The sequence below is a fragment of the Rhyacophila brunnea genome, unplaced genomic scaffold, assembly GCF_057557595.1.
Source record: "Rhyacophila brunnea isolate RB1 unplaced genomic scaffold, BYU_Rbru_1.0 scaffold_13, whole genome shotgun sequence".
In the NCBI taxonomy this organism is placed as follows: Eukaryota; Metazoa; Arthropoda; class Insecta; order Trichoptera; family Rhyacophilidae; genus Rhyacophila; species Rhyacophila brunnea.
The window spans coordinates 5731461-5750893 of record NW_028232785.1 but is presented as its reverse complement, the minus strand read 5'-3'; the positions used below and the strand labels follow the sequence as shown (position 1 = coordinate 5750893).

Sequence of the window (19433 nt, the reverse complement as noted above, 5' to 3'; positions counted from 1 at the left end):
TATTACATTAAAAGGTTATTAAGGAAATACTATAATAACGGCAAGCAGCTAAGTTTTAAAAGAAACATTGGAAGATAAGTGAATCAAATAATAATAGTTTTACAATACCAAACTTGGAACGAACACAGAGGCTTCAAGCACTGTGGCTGCAACGTGCTGCTTTAAGTGACGTCCATTATAAATGTTGGTAAAACCAAAGCAGAGCACGACTATCCTGTATGACAGACCGAATCAAAAAAAGCCCTGTTGCTACTTTCACACCTCGCGACGTCCGCTGCGGCCGGAAATTCTCTCAGCGACATCTGTGGAATCGCGAACGCTCCATGACTTGACCATAAATATTCGACGGGGTTGCCAGAGTATGAATGTTGGTTATGGTCATTTTGAACATAACAATATCCCCGTCCTTGGAAAAGAGAAGGTCCAGCCATGATGCGAGCTTCGTCTTGAGGCGTCCCGGATGTCTTCAAAGTAGGAGTGAACTTCCCGGGGCTCGTGCACAAAGGGCAGCAAACGGGAGGAGATGTGAAAGCAACATAATTTTCAATCATCAGCTTCATCGGACGGTATCCTGGTGGTAGCTTTCCGGATTTGGGTGACCCTTCCAGGAGGCGTACGACGTGGGCTGGTACGTTTCAATAATAATGCTTCGTAGATGTTATGTAAAAAGAAACGACGAGAAATGGGTGTAAAGCTCGCCTCCGATGGTTGACGTCGGAGGGGAGTAATCTTGAAATTGTGTGGTGGTCCAACGGGAGGGTGTTCTACCGGGTAGTGAAGGTCTAGGAGCCATCGTAGAAGTTTTCCCTACCTAACGAAGTTCCACCACGAAGAATGATGTGAAATAACTAATTGTTTTTATGAAAAAAAAAAAAAAAATGAAACAGAAGCATCTACAAAACAAAACAAAATACATTCATAAACAACCCAGATAAATTGTGAAATTAAGTCAATAAGTTTTAGTAAGTAAGCAATAGTAATAAGACGCTAAGCGTAAAATAAATTGTATATATAAAAATGATTATTTATAATTCAGATTTTAGATTACTGATTTTGACAATAAGGTATCAAAATCAGCTCAAGTGTAATGATGCAAATAGTTGATGGAAGCAATGCAATACGTCAAGAAGAAAAACCAGTATGGTAATAATAAATGAACTGTCGACTGATCATCGTACAGTATTAAATACAGTATTGCAATAAAAAAAGAAAAAAATCATTCCACAACTTGATCAATTACTGAATTAAAAGGTAATGAGTACAGAAAATATGGTAAATAGCTACTTTTGAATTGGCGTGCGTATGAGGCTAACGGTATAATGTATTGACGACAAACGTCAATCCGTATATTTAATAAATTTAGCAAAATTAAACTACAACAAAATAGTACAGACTACCAAATCTGACTAATTCAACAGCGGGTTGACAACCAATCGCAGTACCTTGGATTCCCTGAATGCATAAATATAAAAGTAACGTAAGCTGATAATCTAAGCTGCGTACTGAATTACGCGTAGGTTTCCTATTAAATACAAAAACAAGGGAACGAAAAAAAAACGAGAGAAGCTCCGCGATAACTAAATTTAAATAACTACGTTAAAGGTCTACGATTGTGGTACGAGACTGTCGTAGACTTCAACAAACACGGTTCATTCTTCAGGACTACTCTAGGGATGAAGCCTAAACTAACTTAACCTACTATATGATTACCACACCGTGAACGCTAAAATGAACTCGATCCCGCAACACAAGAGACTACCCTCGACTTACTACTCTTCTGGGTGCATTATTCCGTGCCTGGGTATGCACTAATCCCAAGCCTGAAATCCCAGAGATGTGGCCTCGGATAATAAAAAAATAAAGAAGCTAAAGGAAACGCTACAAGCAAAACAGACAACTGCAAAGGCACCAGTATCGCGACGGAAGTTAAATGTAATTAATAACCAATATAGGTTATAGCGCAACTCACATTCAAGTGAGGGCTATATAAAAAAAACAAATAAACTAACATGCAACAGGTTCCGTATGAATAACGGCCAAGAAGAATTTAAGCAAAAGAATGGTTCCTCATAATCCAATTCAGGCAACACTTATAAAAATTGACCCAAAGTCAGTAGAGTCCAATAGAATCCCCACGTTCAAGGCGAATTCCATGGCTGCAGATGTGACGAAAAGGCAAGCGAACAGCCCTCCTTTCCGTACAGAGTTTGACTGCTAGAAAAAAAGACACCTGCCTTGGGGACCGTCTTCAGCACCCAAGGTCTTTAGAGAGAGACGTCACGGGTCCACCTTCAGTTCCCGTGAACGCGCAGAGAAAAAGGCTAGCAGTCAAAAAAAAATATTAAAATCTCCAAAATCTTCCATCAATAAAAAAAAACTCCTCCTGAATTGAACTGCGTGAGCTAAATATACCATCTTAGACAGTGTAAAGAAAATAAGTTATAAAAATAAAACGAAAGAAAACCACACGCGAAGACAAATATAATAGCAAACCTTATTAGAATTTGATGCAAAATTGGCAAGACGATATAAATTTGTAAAATTGTACTATAGAAATATGAAAGCAAAAATGACTCCTCGAAGCGTATCCAACTGCTCCGCCCAAGAGTGAAACCCGCCTCTCGAAGCGGGAACCCGTAGCACCGATTGATTAAAATTAAATGCCGCACTTGGGCCAATATCTGCTATAGCGGATAGGGTATCCCTCAGCTCCGAGAGACTGCAAAACACGGTATTCACTTGGCTGGTCATGGCAGTTGAAAAGCCACAATCAAAATACGGTCAGCGCACAGTCATCTGAAACCACGATATGAGATTAAAGTACAATGTAGAAAGGTGTAAAATGCCAAAAAATAAGAAAGGAAAAAAAATGCAAAAATTATTCAGATTCAAGAAATAAACACAAGCGGTTCATTATGACATAAATTAAGCTGTATAGAGGCAAAAAAACTAATTAAAATCTGGGGTGTTTATCAACGTTAACAAATAATATATATGACATAAAACAAAGAGGACTAGAGAATATCAAATGCAATTTGTAATGCTAGCATGGTAACTTCAAAAAAAATGAAAAATTACCTTTATAATAATTCTTTTATAATGATATTCATAGTCAATTTGTAAATATTATAATTAAAGTCATATTTGTAAATATTATAATCAAAAAATTTTAATGAAGTCGACTTGATAATTAATCACAGTTAGATGAGAGTAAATATCGTTGAGATATAGATATAGTTGAATTGCGACGCAAGAAGTATTCCCAAAACACAATAAAAAAGAAAAAGAAAAACCAATATACTACGTTAGGATCAAGCAAAGCAATCTATAGGATATTATTTATAAAAATTTAGACAAATATAATAAAAGAATTCAGCGTTAAAGTTGAATATGAGATAGTATACAAGCAAAACTATATTTATAATTGAGATTGCAAAATTAATGGTTTAATAAATTTCAAAAGCAAAACAAATCATAATGATTGTCCAAACCAAAATATGTTGGAGAAAATGACATTTAAAGTTCCGAACAAAAATTTAGTGTAAAAAGGTTAAATGAAAAAAGTATTTAGCGGAACATATTATTAAATTTGAATTATTTAATAATCAACAAGAGACACGCTATTTATTTGTATAAATGCGGATATTTGCAAAACTAATGTTTTAAAGAAAAATCAAAAGACAAAATTTTAGAATGGTTCAGTTACAAGAAAAATTCAAAAAAGTTAAATTGAACAGAATTAAATTTAGTGAAAACTGGCATAAATTAAAAGGAAAATTGATTATCACTTCATAACTGAGGAATCGAGAGATCAGAAAGTTAAATAAATTTTAACGTTGATATTTGAAAAAAATGAATCAGGAAAATATTGATTTAATTAAGTAAATCTATTTCATTAATAATAATTTACTATATGCGATGAGTCCTTTAAATTAAATAATTTTACTTTTCTAATAAACAAAAATCTGCGGAAGTTGATTCAAATTAAAAAAAAAAATTTTGTAATTGAAAAAATCATTTAATTAGGTATATAAGTGTACAAATATTTTACTCTAGCGGCCAAAACACGAAGCCAGAAACAAAGAACGGTTTGAAACCATGGTCAATTGCAAGAAAGAAACAATGAATTGATTAAGAAATAATATATTAGGTTATAAAGATAAAGAAACGTTGACCTGTTTTTGGAATTCCTTGTATGTAATAGCTAGGGAATGTTCTAATTCCATTGGTAATAATTTTGTTTTCATCCATATCATTATCGATCGATATTATACCAAGTTCTGTCATCGATAATAGGTAACCAAAAATTTCTGAAATCTCAAAAAAACAAAATTATGATATGTGCAAACAAATTATAAAGAATTTGGGGCAAACTGAAAATGGTAGCACTAAAGATATGTCACCACATATGTTGAAACATGAAATATAATATTAAATTTAGTGTGGGTAGGAATCCACAAAATGTCACAATGCAATGATCAGCCAGAAAAAGACTATAAGAAACAAATGAAACTGAACCAAACTTTGAATTTAAATAAAACAAAACACATTAAATAAACGAACTATATTAAATGATTCACCAAACTCACAATGTTAATCTGACAGCAAAAATATAAATTAAATATCGACCGACACCAATCTGACGTTTCGATTTACGAAATGAATCAGACGAATAAAAATGTTGCCAGTCAACGAAATCACGGAACAAAAATGCTTGAAAAGGATAATTGTTTTTTTTGTACAACCGAAGTATGAAATATTGTAACAAAACGAAGGTGAGAAAAAAACAATTCGGAAGCGCGCCAATGATATATTAATATTTTGTAGTTGTGATCCTTATCGTCACAACTACAAAATAAAAGGAGATAACTGAGAAAGTGTCGACAGCTAGGTAGCTGGAGTAGAGTATAAAAGAACAGAGCATGAGACAAAGGCATGGGTTGCGTGCATCCTTTTCAAGCTGAACAAAATTACTTCCGTAACCTCGCAACTGACAACTGTAAAAGTTAAATTTGAATTACAAAAAGGAATTGCACGGCTGAAGGCACGTGCAATCTATGATTAAAGATGTACTTACTAAAGTCCTGGGCGCCACACGGTCTTGATACCGTGAAAGATTGTAATTATATAGCAGAGTGGAATAAAGGGGAAATAATAAATGAAAGAGCAAATTATGTACTTGACCAAACTATATTATAGCGAAAACAAGAATATTACATTAAAAGGTTATTAAGGAAATACTATAATAACGGCAAGCAGCTAAGTTTTAAAAGAAACATTGGAAGATAAGTGAATCAAATAATAATAGTTTTACAATACCAAACTTGGAACGAACACAGAGGCTTCAAGCACTGTGGCTGCAACGTGCTGCTTTAAGTGACGTCCATTATAAATGTTGGTAAAACCAAAGCAGAGCACGACTATCCTGTATGACAGACCGAATCAAAAAAAGCCCTGTTGCTACTTTCACACCTCGCGACGTCCGCTGCGGCCGGAAATTCTCTCAGCGACATCTGTGGAATCGCGAACGCTCCATGACTTGACCATAAATATTCGACGGGGTTGCCAGAGTATGAATGTTGGTTATGGTCATTTTGAACATAACACACTATCAATGCTTAAATGGGTCCTACTGGTTAATAGATTTATACTAAAAGCATCCCTAATATTGCCCCCAGGATATACCTACCTAGTTACATCACACTTTTTTTATTACTTTTTACATCAAAACTTGTGGTTACATGCCGACTCTACAAACTGTACCTATCCCTTATTTATTAATTGAAAAACATCCCTTGCGATATCGACAATATAACATATTACTGTGGGAATCTGGTCACCTGTTATTGACTTACATTGGCCTTATTATATTTAATTTTTTCCCATCTTATTCTCCTTTTTATTGTGCCATCCCCTAGCGGAGGTCGGCCACCATCAAGGCGATCTTATCTTTGTCGTCTGCTACCCGGAACAGTTCAGTGGAGCTGCACACGTACCAATCACGGAGGTTCTTAAGCGACGAAATGCGGCGCCGTCATCTGCTACGCTTCACATTGATCTTTCCTTGAATGACAAGTTGGGGAATGCTGTATTTTTGTCCTCTCATAATGTGGCCGAGGTACTGTAGTTTCCTGGTTTTGATACTACGTAGAACTTCTCGGTCCTTCCCCATTCGATTGGAAACTTCAACATTTGTCACCCGGTCTTTCCAAATATTTTTGAGGATCCGTCTATACAGCCACATCTCGAAAACTTCAAGTCTCCGTGACATCTCTTGGCTTAGCGTCCATACTTCCATACCATAGAAAAGAATTGAGAGAACGTACCATACGCAGTCTCAGACCTAGGTTAAGATCTCGATTGCTAAGGAGGCGTCTCATTTTGAGAAAGGTGCTCCTTGCGAGCTCAATTCTAGTTTTTATTTTCTTAGACTGGTCCCATTTCTCATTGACCTAAATATTTATAATGGGTCACACGATCGATTGGTTCCCTGTTAATGACAAAATTTGTGTTGGTGTCTGGTGTCGCTGTTTTTGATACAAGTTATAGTTTTGTTTTCTTGAAGTTCATTTTTAAACATTACTGACCTCATTAACCTTTTCTACCAGTTGATGTAAACTCTTTAAACTATCAGCAATCAGCACAGTATCATCGGCATATCGTATATTGTTAATATTATGTTTGCCATTAACCATAATACACACCGATTCACCTTGTAAGGCTTTCTAGAAAATAGCTTCCGAGTACCTACATGTTAAATAGCAAAGGTGACAATATACACCCCTGTCTTACACCGCGACGAATTTTTACGTCTCCACTGATTTCGTTTTCAATCTTAATATTCGCTGTTTGATTCTAATATAAGTTAGCTATCAGTTGAATGTCTCTTGCATCGATGCCTTTCTCCTGTAAGAGTTCGAGAAGTTTAGGATGCCTAACAGTATCGAATGCTTTCTCGTAATTGATGAAACACATTATAAACACCAACATTAACATCTAGGCATCTTTGCACAAGAACATTCAAGCTGAAAAGTGCTTCGCAAGTGCTCAAACCACTTCTGAAGCCAAATTGTGTGTCATCAATGTCTTTTTCGCATTTTCGAAAAATCCTATTATGGATGATTTTTAATAAAACTTTTAACATGTGGCTCATCAAACTTATTGTTCTAAACTCGCTGCACTCCTTTGCATTCCCCTTTTTTTGGAGAGTGATGAATGTCGATTTCAACCAATCATCCGGAATTATGCCCGTTTCGTAAATTTTATTAAACAAATCAACGAGAATTTCTAATTGATCTTCTTCTAATACTTTTTTTTATAAAATATGTACTTAGCATTAAATATTTAGTTATAATAAGTATGTGCGAGATGTATGGATTAATATTAATATGATAATATTATCGATAATATTAACGGCGTGCCTCGTAATTTTGGGCGATTCAAAAACTGACCGATGACTTGACAAATCGAGAAAGGTTCAGTAAGAAAGAACATTGATACTTCCTGCTTGGCGAACCCGTCGAAGCTTAGTCGGCGTGCCTCCATAGACTAACATACTTTTATAGATCATCCACTCAGGTTTACCAAGTGGTTCAAAGTAAAAATATTTGGTCTCTCTGTAACATGGTGTAACTTGAGGGCTATTTTTTTTAAATCTGTGGTGCATTATATGGTAATAAAAGTCATAATTATAATATAATAATTATTATTGCAGAAATATAAATGTAAGTAGGTACCTACAACAAAAAATAATATTACATAATGATAAGTAAATAATATTCCAGGCATGGTATATAATAACATAGATACTACAGAAAAAGAAATAAGTACAAAGAATTTATAAACAAGGTCCAGTTACCTGGATCACCCAATGTTAAAACTCCAACTTTTTTTGGGTGCGTTTGTTTGTGCATCGTTAGTGCACGTTTGTGCACGATTTTTTTCGTTTGTGCACTATAATAACCAAAAAAATCCAATTTCAAATTGGGTGTTCCAGCTAAACGTTGGGTCACCCAATGTTGAATTTTCAATTTTTTTGAGTGCGTTCGTTTGTGCACGCATTTTTTTCGTTTGTACACGTACATTAACGGGGATATTCGAATTTCAAATTGGGTGACCCAAGTGAAGTTTTTATTGTTTTTCCACTTAAATTACGCGAAAAAATCGCATTTTTCCATTTTCACTCAGTACCCCGTCAAAATATCCCGGACAAAAACAAACACATCCGTTTGGAACGTCCAGTAAAAGGAGTCTACAAAAAATAGCCAAAACGGTGTAATGTCACAGATTACCTTAAAATTAATATTTTGATTACACAAGTGTCAAAATTACAAAAACATTCTTAACATTTTTATCTTTTTATTTATGATTTTGAATGGATCAATGTCAGTTTCATAAGGAAAAAAGCAGTAAATGATAATTATACTTACCTACTGTTTCTTAACATGATCCGTAATAAAAATAAATAAGTTATTGGAATACAATATTAGGTACTATGCATATTTTTGAATGCAATATATTTGTATGCAACGATATTTTCTTCAAAAGATAATATTGGATAGTCATTTATATTTTTTTATATATTGGAGGTATCTTGCAGGCACTTAACTCTTCCTAATAATGTTTGCATATTATGAATTTCTTCTTTTTCTCTGTTTCTCCAGATGGTGCAACGCATGCTTGTAGTTCTGGTAGGTATTATATTAGGAGAGAAGTTTTAGTCAAAAACTTTATATCATGCTCTTCAGAATCGATATCAAATGAAGTTTTGTAGGTACTTTAAAAAGTTATTGCCTCTGATGGCTTTGACAATTGTTTCACGCAAATGGTTTTCTTCTGAATGTGTGAGTTTATTAGGTTTTAAACAACGTACCTACCTACATATCTGTTTACATTTATATTTAAATTCATCACGTTTCATGTTCACGTTCATGACATATTTGTTTACATTTGAGATGAAATTCATCACACACAAATGGTTTTTCTCCTGTTTCGTTTTATGAGCTTTAAGATAATGTTGTGCCGAGCCTCCGTATAAGTAGTCAATTTATTTAAAAGGTTATTCACCATATTGTGTTTGAAGATTACTCTGTCGCGAGCATCCAAATGAACATACATTGCATTCATAAGATTTTTCACGAGTATGTTCTATATAATATGTACCTATATATTCATTTCATGTCTTTTAAGACAGATAAGTCGCATGTATTTATATGAATATACATTGCATTTATAAGGTTTTTCACCAGTCGCCAAAAATAGCCGCGCGGCTTAAGCGTTGGCCTATTGCGTCGAGGGTCGAGGGTCTGGCAAGTACGCATATTATTGTTTTTCAATTTGTGTATGAGTCAGAGTATGGACCAAATAAGTTGAGCAAGTGGCTGACATCCATTTCTCGTATAAACTAAATGTGTTAAAACAAACCTCCAATCTATGAGGTAAGTTTTATGTTCGGACGCGAATTCAATACAGGTGGTTGATAGTTTAAAATGTGCTACTGCCTGTATCTGATAATACCGAGAGGTATTATATTATTTAACTTTTAGTGCTTGTTGAGTCGTATTGTGTACCAACATTTAGGTAATATTTGCTACTTTAAGAGCCGTTTCACACGGGATACCTGTGTCCTTCCACCGGTGTATCGAGATGCCGCATTTTCATATAAATTAACGCAATACTCGTGTGTGGCTCCGTCTGTACGCGCCCATTAATTTATGTGTAAATGCTTCATTTCGACATACCGAACTCTGGGCACAGGTATCCCGTGTGAAACGGCTCTTACACTGGCTGGCTAGGTACATTGCGATTCATCTGAACGCAGTTCAAGACTCGGAGGACGAATCAATAATTATATTCTTAAATATGGCTCTATTATCTGGATTTTTTATGAATTACTGTACCAGTTTATTTTAGAGCGCGTCTAGAAGATATTTCTTCGATGTCTTTATTTTGAGACATTCAACAGAAATTTTCCTCTCAATAATTCGTAAAACGATTTTTTTCCGGCTGCCTTTCTACATGAGCATTTTCATCAGTAAAATTTAAATGACTTTTCACCTGAATGAGATAATTTCTGTGATTTCATGGTGTCAGATCGAATACACGAGAATTCACAGTGGTCACAACTAAATAGCTTTTCACCAGAATGATTCATTTTGAGTCTTTTTATATCAAAAAATCTTATACATGTGTAATTGCATTAAATAAAATTAAAATTACATTGATCACATTTAAATTGCTTTTCACCAGAATCAGTCATTTTGTGGCTTTTCATGGCGCCCGATTCAATACACGAATAATTACACATCATTTTCACACATTGGTCATATTTAAACGTTTTTATCATCAGAATGAGTCATTTTGTGTTTTTTCATATCACAAGATGTCATAGTCGAGTAATTACATTGATCACATTTAAATGGTTTTTCATTATAATGAGTCATTTTGTGTATTTTCAAATTACTAGATTGTATACAAGAGTATTTACATTGGTCACATTTAAATGGCTTTTCGCCAGAATGAATCATTTTGTGTGTGTTCATCCTACTAGATTGTGAACATGAATAATCACACTGGTCACAAATAAATGGCTTTTCGCCAGAATGAGTCATTATGTGTCTTTTCATGGTGCACGATGCAATACACGAATAATTACATTTAATACATTTAAATGGCTTTTCACCAGAATGAGTCATTTTATGTGTGTTCATCCTACTAAATTGTGAACATGAATAATCACACTGGTCACAATTAAATGGCTTTTCGCCAGAATGAGTCATTTTATGTATTTTCAAACTGCTTAATGATATATATGAGTGATCACATCGATCGCAAATGAATGGCTTTACACCAGAATGAATCATTTTGTGTGTGTTCATCCTACTAGATTGTGAACATGAAAAATCACACTGGTGACAATTAAATGGCTTTTCGCCACAATGAGTCTTTTTGTGTGTTTTTATCCCACTAGATTTTATACACGAGTATTCACATTGATCACATTTAAATGGCTTTTCACCAGAATGAGTCATTTTGTGTACTTTCATTTTATTGGGTGTTGTAGAAGAGTAAACACATTGATTACACTTAAATGGCCTTTCACCAGAATGTGTCATTTTGTGTATTTTCAAAGTACTTGATGTAATACATGAATAATTACACTGGGTGCAATTTAATGGCTTTTCACCTGAATGGGTCATTTTGTGTGTTTTCATCCTACTAGATCCTATACACGAGTAATTACATTGGTCGCACTAAAATGGCTTTTCACCAGAATGAGTCATTTTGTGTATTTTCATATTATCAGATCTTATACATGAGTAATTACATTGGTCACATTTCAATGGCTTTTCGCCAGAATGAGTCATTTTGTGTGTTTTCATCCCATTAGATTTTATACACGAGTAATTACATTGGTCGCATTTAAATGGCTTAACATCAGAATGATTTACTATGTTTTCATTTTTGAAATCAGACCGAATGCTTTTGTACTTTTCCATTTTATGCGCTATTGATTTTTTATGACAAGTTTTGTGAAGCTTCAATAGAGATAACGATGGAAAAAAATCAAAACAAAAACTGCACGCAAAATTTATGTTATTGAACGTTTTTTTCTCCAACTTTATGACAGCTACTAATAGTTTTTGATCTGTGACGTGGGATTGGATATGCTTACATTTAGCAGTGCGACTGACTATATTTGTATTGGTTTCATATAACCCCAATTCTTTTTTAATCTCTTGATAGTCAATCTGTATTTCATCGTATGGCTCTTGTACCTCTAAGATCCTTTCTGGCACTTCAAGACTACCGAAATAGGTCACTGCAATGGTTGCAGGAATCAACTAAAAGAAGGTGAAGTATCGCATTAATATAGGCAGACGACATAAGTATATGAGAGAATAATATTTAAAAAATCAAACATCTTTCAAATCAACTCTTTGCACTCTTATGGCCAGACATTCTGGGCCAAACGATTCCAGTAGGGAGCTCAGCTGCAGAACATTTACTCCCCGATTTATCAAAAGTTAAAACAAATTCTACAAAATGTTATTGCCGACAAATTTAACTACATTATAACATGTAGGATAAACCATCATATTTACATTAGTATCAATTGTTGGGTGGAATAAATTCTTGGAAAAATTGATGTACCTATCTATCCAACTGATTAAATATTTGCAATTTTCATATAATTTTGAGACAGTCTATCGTAATATCCTATAAGGGGCGGATTTTTAATGCTTTTCCCGCTTACAATGACCATATTTGTTTGTATTATAGAACTAGTATTTTTCTAACTCCTTGTATATTATTATTATCATTAGATGTTCTTAATACATACAATAATTTGAACATGACGTGTCATATTATCAGTATCATTAAATTAGCTAATATAGAATGTATAATCTCAAACACCCAATGTATAACGGGGTATAAGAACGCCTTTGATTACTTATCCTAATCGTTCCATTATTATTTACATTGTCCTTTGAACAGTGACGTCCCTAGACAAAATGCCGCCCCTAGGCAGCGTCAAAATGCCGCCCAATTTTTTTTATCATCCTTTCATTACTCCAATATCTAAGAAATGTGTTGTATGAAGCATGGCCCCCGCATCCTGAAGAGGGCCCCCAGGCTAGGATCTTTGGCAGCCCCCCTACCTATCGCTAAGGATAAAGGCAGTGTGACGCTCTACAGTAATGTTTTCCAAATGGTGTACGCGTTAAAATTGATGTATATATTTAGTTTTTTTTTGTATATTTTAATACACCCATTTAAATTATGGAGTTTTTGAGTATCGCTACACAATTATAAATTGTATTGTACAACTACATAATTTTAAATATTAATATTATTGAAGAAAATAGCGCCGCAGGCGAATTTTTTGCTATTCATTATGCTCACACATTTGGTCTGTACCATTTAGTAATACCTAAGCAGACGTAATATTTTTACACCATTTTTTCTATGCTATTATTGTACCCTACAATATGTAAACACAATAATTTTCCTCATTATTTTTTTAATATAAACCTATTTTTAATCATAAAAACACTATTAATTAATAGTCTCAACACTCAACCATTGATGATTGAAATAAAATACCCAAATCCACACTATTATCAGCACAAAAAAAAATTACTTAAAAGAAGGTATTGTTATACACAGCACGATAAATACGATATAATCTAGGTAGGTACCTACTAGTGTACATTTTTATTACAATTAGCTGGTACTTAATGTAAATACTATTATATGCACGAATACTAATTGATTATGACAAATGGCAATGGATTAATTATCATTATGAATATCTATTTTGCAATAGGTACATCCGGCAACTTTTAAATCTCAGGAGTGACTGGCAAAAATATTTGGATAAATTAAAAAATACGGAAGTATGTACCTACCTATAAATCTCTACCATAATTTTCCTTGTTTCGTCACCAACGTTAAAATCTATATAGGTAATATTATTTTGTTTCAATACCTACCTACGTCGCTTGTTCGGCGCCAGCTATGGCGCGACGGCTTTTGCGCCATGCTACATAATATCACTGTTATGAAAGGAACTCTTTAATCTGAGTAAATGACATTATATTATTATATTATGACTGATTTATTATGGGTTTTTAGTGTTTTACATTTATCATTCATAATGTGTCTACGTGCCAAGAGTAGTAAAAATATTTTTTATTGGCATTTGTATACGAAGCCGAGCCGTCAAAAATAAAACAAAAATTCCTCGCGAAGCGTGGTGACATCATACTAAAATATGTACTCTAGTAAGTACTGGATAAAAAAAAACATCCGGAAAAAAACATCTCCAACGCTCTGGTTAAAATATAACTATTTCTATATAATACCAAATAATTCTCCTCGATTTGCCGCCCTTCGAGTATCTGCCGCCCCCAAGCGACGCTCAATCTGCCTACCCCCACGGGACGTCACTGCCTTTGAACGCCTCATTATTTTTGTATGAAGTAAGTATATTGTGTTGAATTACACTTCTCTTATCAATCTAACAATGCACTGAAAATGAGTTTATCTTGTATATTCAGGTACAACAGACAAATTTATTGAAATTTTTCAAACGCTGGATAAGAATTAAGTTATTATTAAATAAACATCACGAGTTTCCTAATTTAAACTTCCAGAAGAAAGTCCCGAATTTTGATCAGAGAATTGTTGTTTTATTTAATAAAACGCAATTTTTTTGTAATACTTATTTCACTTTTAATCAAGAAATTAGGACCGGTTTCGTCCACCTAAGAGGGACATTTTCAACTGAACTAGACAGTTAACAAAATAAAAGAAATTGATCAGAGAAGCTAATACGTTTTGAAAAAAAATGACCAGAGTAGAAAGGATTTATTAAATATATTATGTAGGAATTTTGACCATCTGGGAGGATCGAATTTAAAAGAAAAAGATGTACAATATGATATAAGTTTAGTTTATAAGTGATATCAGTATTAGTCAATGACATTATTAATGGACAATTCACTCAATACAGTAGTAAGCAAATAAATTCACGCATAGCGACATTCGCACATGTATAGGTAGATGTCACGCAATTTCCATTATGCGACATCACGCATCGGGAATTTATAGCAATATCACCGTTATTGTATTGGCGTTTGAACAGTGTTTCTAGTGTCAATCATCATTTGAGCGAACCCGTTCGAACCGAACCATTCGGCAGACACGACACAAAGCATCGGGAATTTATAGCAATATCACCTTAATTGTAATGGCGTTAGAACAGATTATGCCATTCGGCAGACCCAACAAAAAAATGAGTGTCATTTTTGTTTCCAGATGCGTCGTCCATATTAATGTCATTGGTATTAGTAGATTATTCTAAATTAATAGATTGTTATATACCTCATTTCCTGGGTTGCAATCGGAATAAGAGCAACTAGGTTGAGGGTAAACATCATTGCTTTGCCTTACATCCTCTTGAAGAAGCACATTCTCTGAGTCAATTAGCTTGAAATCAGTCTCCGATTTTAAATTGGAAGGGTATTTTGAAGTGACCAAAAAAAAATACATTAATTTAATAAATATAAAAGCATATCAGTGTCTTTTTCTGACAATATAATAAGAGTACCTATATCGAAAAATTGTGTAGTTACAATAGTGAAATAGTGTATCAAAATATTTTTGCCTTCTATTAAAAAGTTACACCTCAATAGAGATGTCAAAAAGATCGATTGTTTTCGACCAATTAATACTTTTGTTAAACAAAAATCAACAAAAACATACCTACCATAAAGATAGTCAAGAAAGAAATGCACCAAACGAGAAAAATCCGTGATCGCATTGTCATTTCATTACTACAAAAATATATTATTATAATCCTTACACAGTTAAATTAGCGCTAGGTATGTCGACTAAGCGAATTTTCGCTACCCTGCGTACCATTACATGTGCTTATTTTAGTTTGTACTCCACAATATAGCTCACAACACTTTAAGAGCATGGATAATTTAGTCACTTGACTGACATTTTCAAATACATTATAATATAAAATGTCTCGTGTCATCTGCCTTAACGCATGGCAACAGCACAGCACACAAACACACTCTTTTTCCTGTCTGCGTATTACACATTGAAAGCTTCGAGCGCATCTACAAGACTTTTAATTGGTGACACTGCTAACCGGTGTATAGTAACTAGCTGGGCCTTTTTGCAATATAACGCGGTGGAGAGCGTTCAGGCTCCTTTTTTCATAGTATTTTTAAAGTTTTAAAAGCAATTGGACGATACAATGTTCGCGCTTACATAGTAGGTACAAATTAATTTTCCTGAATCATCTCATATGAAAAGACAAAGATATCTGGAAAACTATCGCGTTGATGTATGTATTGAATTCTATTACCATTTCTTCTAGTGAATGTGAACGCGAATTTTCGCAAATGAATCTAATTATTACCCCAATAAGAGCTTCGTTGAAGACCAAAACAGTCTCGGGACTTTTGTTCATCAAACTCGTCGGACCACCTTTGATACTTTATGGTTCTTCAAAATATATTGATCGGTGTTTACTGAGTGGAAGACATTCGGCCATAACACTAAGAAAGGGAATCAAGACGACTTGCCAGACAAAAATTGGACTGAACATTGGAAATCACAAAGGGCGGGCTGACAGTGCTCTAGCCTGGAGAATTGACCAAATAAGTGAGATAAATCACAAATTTGCTCTTATCATAAAAAAATTGCCTGCAGCGCTAACTTTCTTCAGGCGTATTAACATTTGAAAATATGTGGTTGGGAAATTGCATTTTTTGATTAATGTTTGTTGATATGTTACGCCGAATGTGCGAAATTGAATATTACATGAAATGGGAAAAATTTTGCCTAAATCATGAAAAATGCAAGCCCGTTGCCTTATTCATGAATTAGACAAAATATCTGGAGAGTGCGTGAAATCGGCAGTAATTTTTCTGCCTACTTCATGTCTTGGACAAATTAGATAGTAGCGCTACGGTGGTATTTTTTGCAACTAAACAAAATATTGTATCAATTCTCATGCATTGGTCAAAATGTACATTTATATTATCTATGGTCAAAATAGATGATCGCGCTCCGTGGTGTTTTTTGCAACTAAACAAATGTGTCAAATGAGATTGATTATAATATAAAAATATACCAATCAATAATATGATAACGGAAGAATTTTATTGAAAAGTATTTTCGCGATTTGATTCGTGCTTGGGTATCAATCGTGCAATGGTCGATTGAATGTTTGTGATAGTTTGTTGACACTTGATAGCTAACCTCAAAATGGACATTCAGTTGAATAATTTATTTCAGAATAACAAAACCTAACCTAACCTAACCTAATAATAATAATATTATATTATGTCCAATTATAACTAATAAAACCATCCGTATTAAATTTACTTTTTCTTCTGTCATGTTGACAGTTCAAGAATTCTATACCGTGGCGAATTCATGTACTCAGCAGAAAAATTACCTAATTCATGAATAAGGCAACAGGCTTGACTATTACATGAATTAGCCAAAATTTTGCCCATTTCATGTAATAGTCAATTTCGCACATTCGGTGTAACAGATACACTGAATACCCTTACAAAATACACTTTGAATTCAATGGTATAATAATAACGGCACCAAAAAGACATGATCACTTACAAGCACGATGTATGTATATTACACAATATTGTATAAGCACCTGATTTGTCGGCTCGCATTTTGAATATGAGCAACTAGGTTGCGGATCACTGTCTTCAACAAATTCTTCTTTGAAATCAACTCGGAGAGGATCAATCTCAGTTTTAACAATGGCAAGGCTGGTTACAGGACACTGAAACACAAGACAGAAGGTATTTTATAATACGTGTTTACACCCATATTATTATGCGTTGAGCACAAACACACGGTGTCTGTATGTGACATACTGTCTAGCTATTATGAATAAACGTGCAACAGCTGTCTTCAAATGAATGAGAGTAGTTAGCCTGCAGCCATAGAGACGCAGAACCTAGGTACTTGGTCAAATAATCGTTATTACTTAAGTGTCAACACAACGGTGTACAAGTATTATTGCATGTTTCAGTTAATAAAGTCCAATATGTCACGCAACTGTTTTATTTGCATCAGTAAGAAACCACTTCAACGAAGAATAAACACAATCTTAAAATGATTAAAAACTTTGGGAAACCTAACCTCAATAGTGCTGTTGACATCAAAAGCATTCTCCTGCTTTATACAAATGTTTGTAAGCGGATTGTTTGGATGGATTATTGGCACATCAAACCATTGCTTCGGTCCCGCATCATCTTCAAAAGCATCTAGTTCACGTTTTATATCCATTTTACGAAGTCTAATTGACGCAAAAATGTCACAAGACTCGGTAAGCAGATTGACAGGCGACAGCTGACGTGACAATAGACAATCGACTAAACTTTATTCATCTTTCGGCCATAGACAAAACGTCTGCATTGTCACTGCGACAACTTTACAGACGTAGAAACTTATCTATAGAATGGCCAAAATTGAACTACAAACATTATTACGCCTTTTTAAAATTTCATTCGAATGTCAAATTTTGTTCTGTTACGAGTTTTGATTGGGTTGTTTTCGACAATGGCTCTCCCATCCCATTCTTCAGACATGGTATTAGGTACCAACGTTATTACAAAATAAATCATACCATTTTATGCGTACTATACGCTATACCTTGGTTCAATTGATTATGAGAAGGCACTTGATTCAATAACAAAATCTTCTATTATAGACGCCCTTAGCAACCAAGGAATTTCCAGACGCTACGTAACCATATTGAACAGTATTTATACAGTGATGCCACAGCATGCGTGAAACTCCACAAACGGTCGTGTAAATTCCCTATTAACAAAGGTGTCCGACAAGGTGATACCATTTCACCTAAACTATTCACCGCTACTATTGAGGAAATATTTAGGAAACTTGATTGGGAGGAAAAAGGTGTTCCAATTAATGGGGAGCACCTCAGTCATCTACACTTTGCAGATGATATTATTATACTTTTACAAGACCCGAAAGACCTCCAAAGTATAATGCAAGAACTTACGGATGTCAGTCAAACGGTCAGCCTAAAGATAAACGTCTCAAAGACAAAAGTGATGAGGAACCGTTTTTCGGACCCTGCGATTATCTGTATTAATGGCACCCAACTCGTGGAAGTCAGCAGCTATGTCTATCTCAGACAGCAGGTGTCCATAGACGGATGCATTCACGATGAAATTACTCGAAGAACAAAGCTGGGATGGAGTGCTTTCGGACGTCTTAATAGTATCTTCAAAAATGACCTGCCATTGTGTCTTAAGCGTAGGGTGTTCGACCAATGTGTGCTACCCGTGCTCATGTATGGCTGCGAGACGTGGACCCTCAACACGAGAGATGTCCGAAGGCTAAGAGTCGCACAGCGAGACATGGAGAGGTGCATGTTGGGCATCACGCGAAAGGACCCTAAGAGAAACGAATGGGTCAGGAAGCAGACAGGAGTAGCCGATGTAATAGACGTTGCCAAACAGCTGAAATGGAGATGGGCGGGGCACATTTCTCGCCGAAAGGACGGCCGCTGGACTATTACCGTCATCCAGTGGTACCCAAGGGGGACAAAACGGCCATAGGGTCGCCCTAAAAGCCGCTGGATTGACGAACTGGTAAAGTTTGGCGGAAATACGTGGCAGTGAACGACAAAGGATCGAGAGAGTTGGAAGAAGCTTGGGGAGGCCTTCATCCAGCAGTGGATTGACCCCGGCCGATGATGATGATGCTACGTTATTATATAAACAAATAAGTCAGTTTATGGCGATGTTGTTAACAGATTTTGTTATGTGACATGTATTTGGGCACCGCCATCTTTAGATAATAAAGCCTGAGCACAACTTTTTGCACAAACATGGAGTGGTCCACTG

General features: G+C 34.8%; 1 protein-coding gene across 1 annotated transcript in view; it reads right to left on the bottom strand.

Annotated features, from left to right (window-relative positions):
• The window catches only part of LOC147076245 (RNA polymerase-associated protein CTR9 homolog), a 578712-nt gene that overhangs the window by 436627 nt on the left and 122652 nt on the right, over positions 1–19433 (bottom strand). The gene's annotated exons all lie outside the window — the stretch shown is intronic.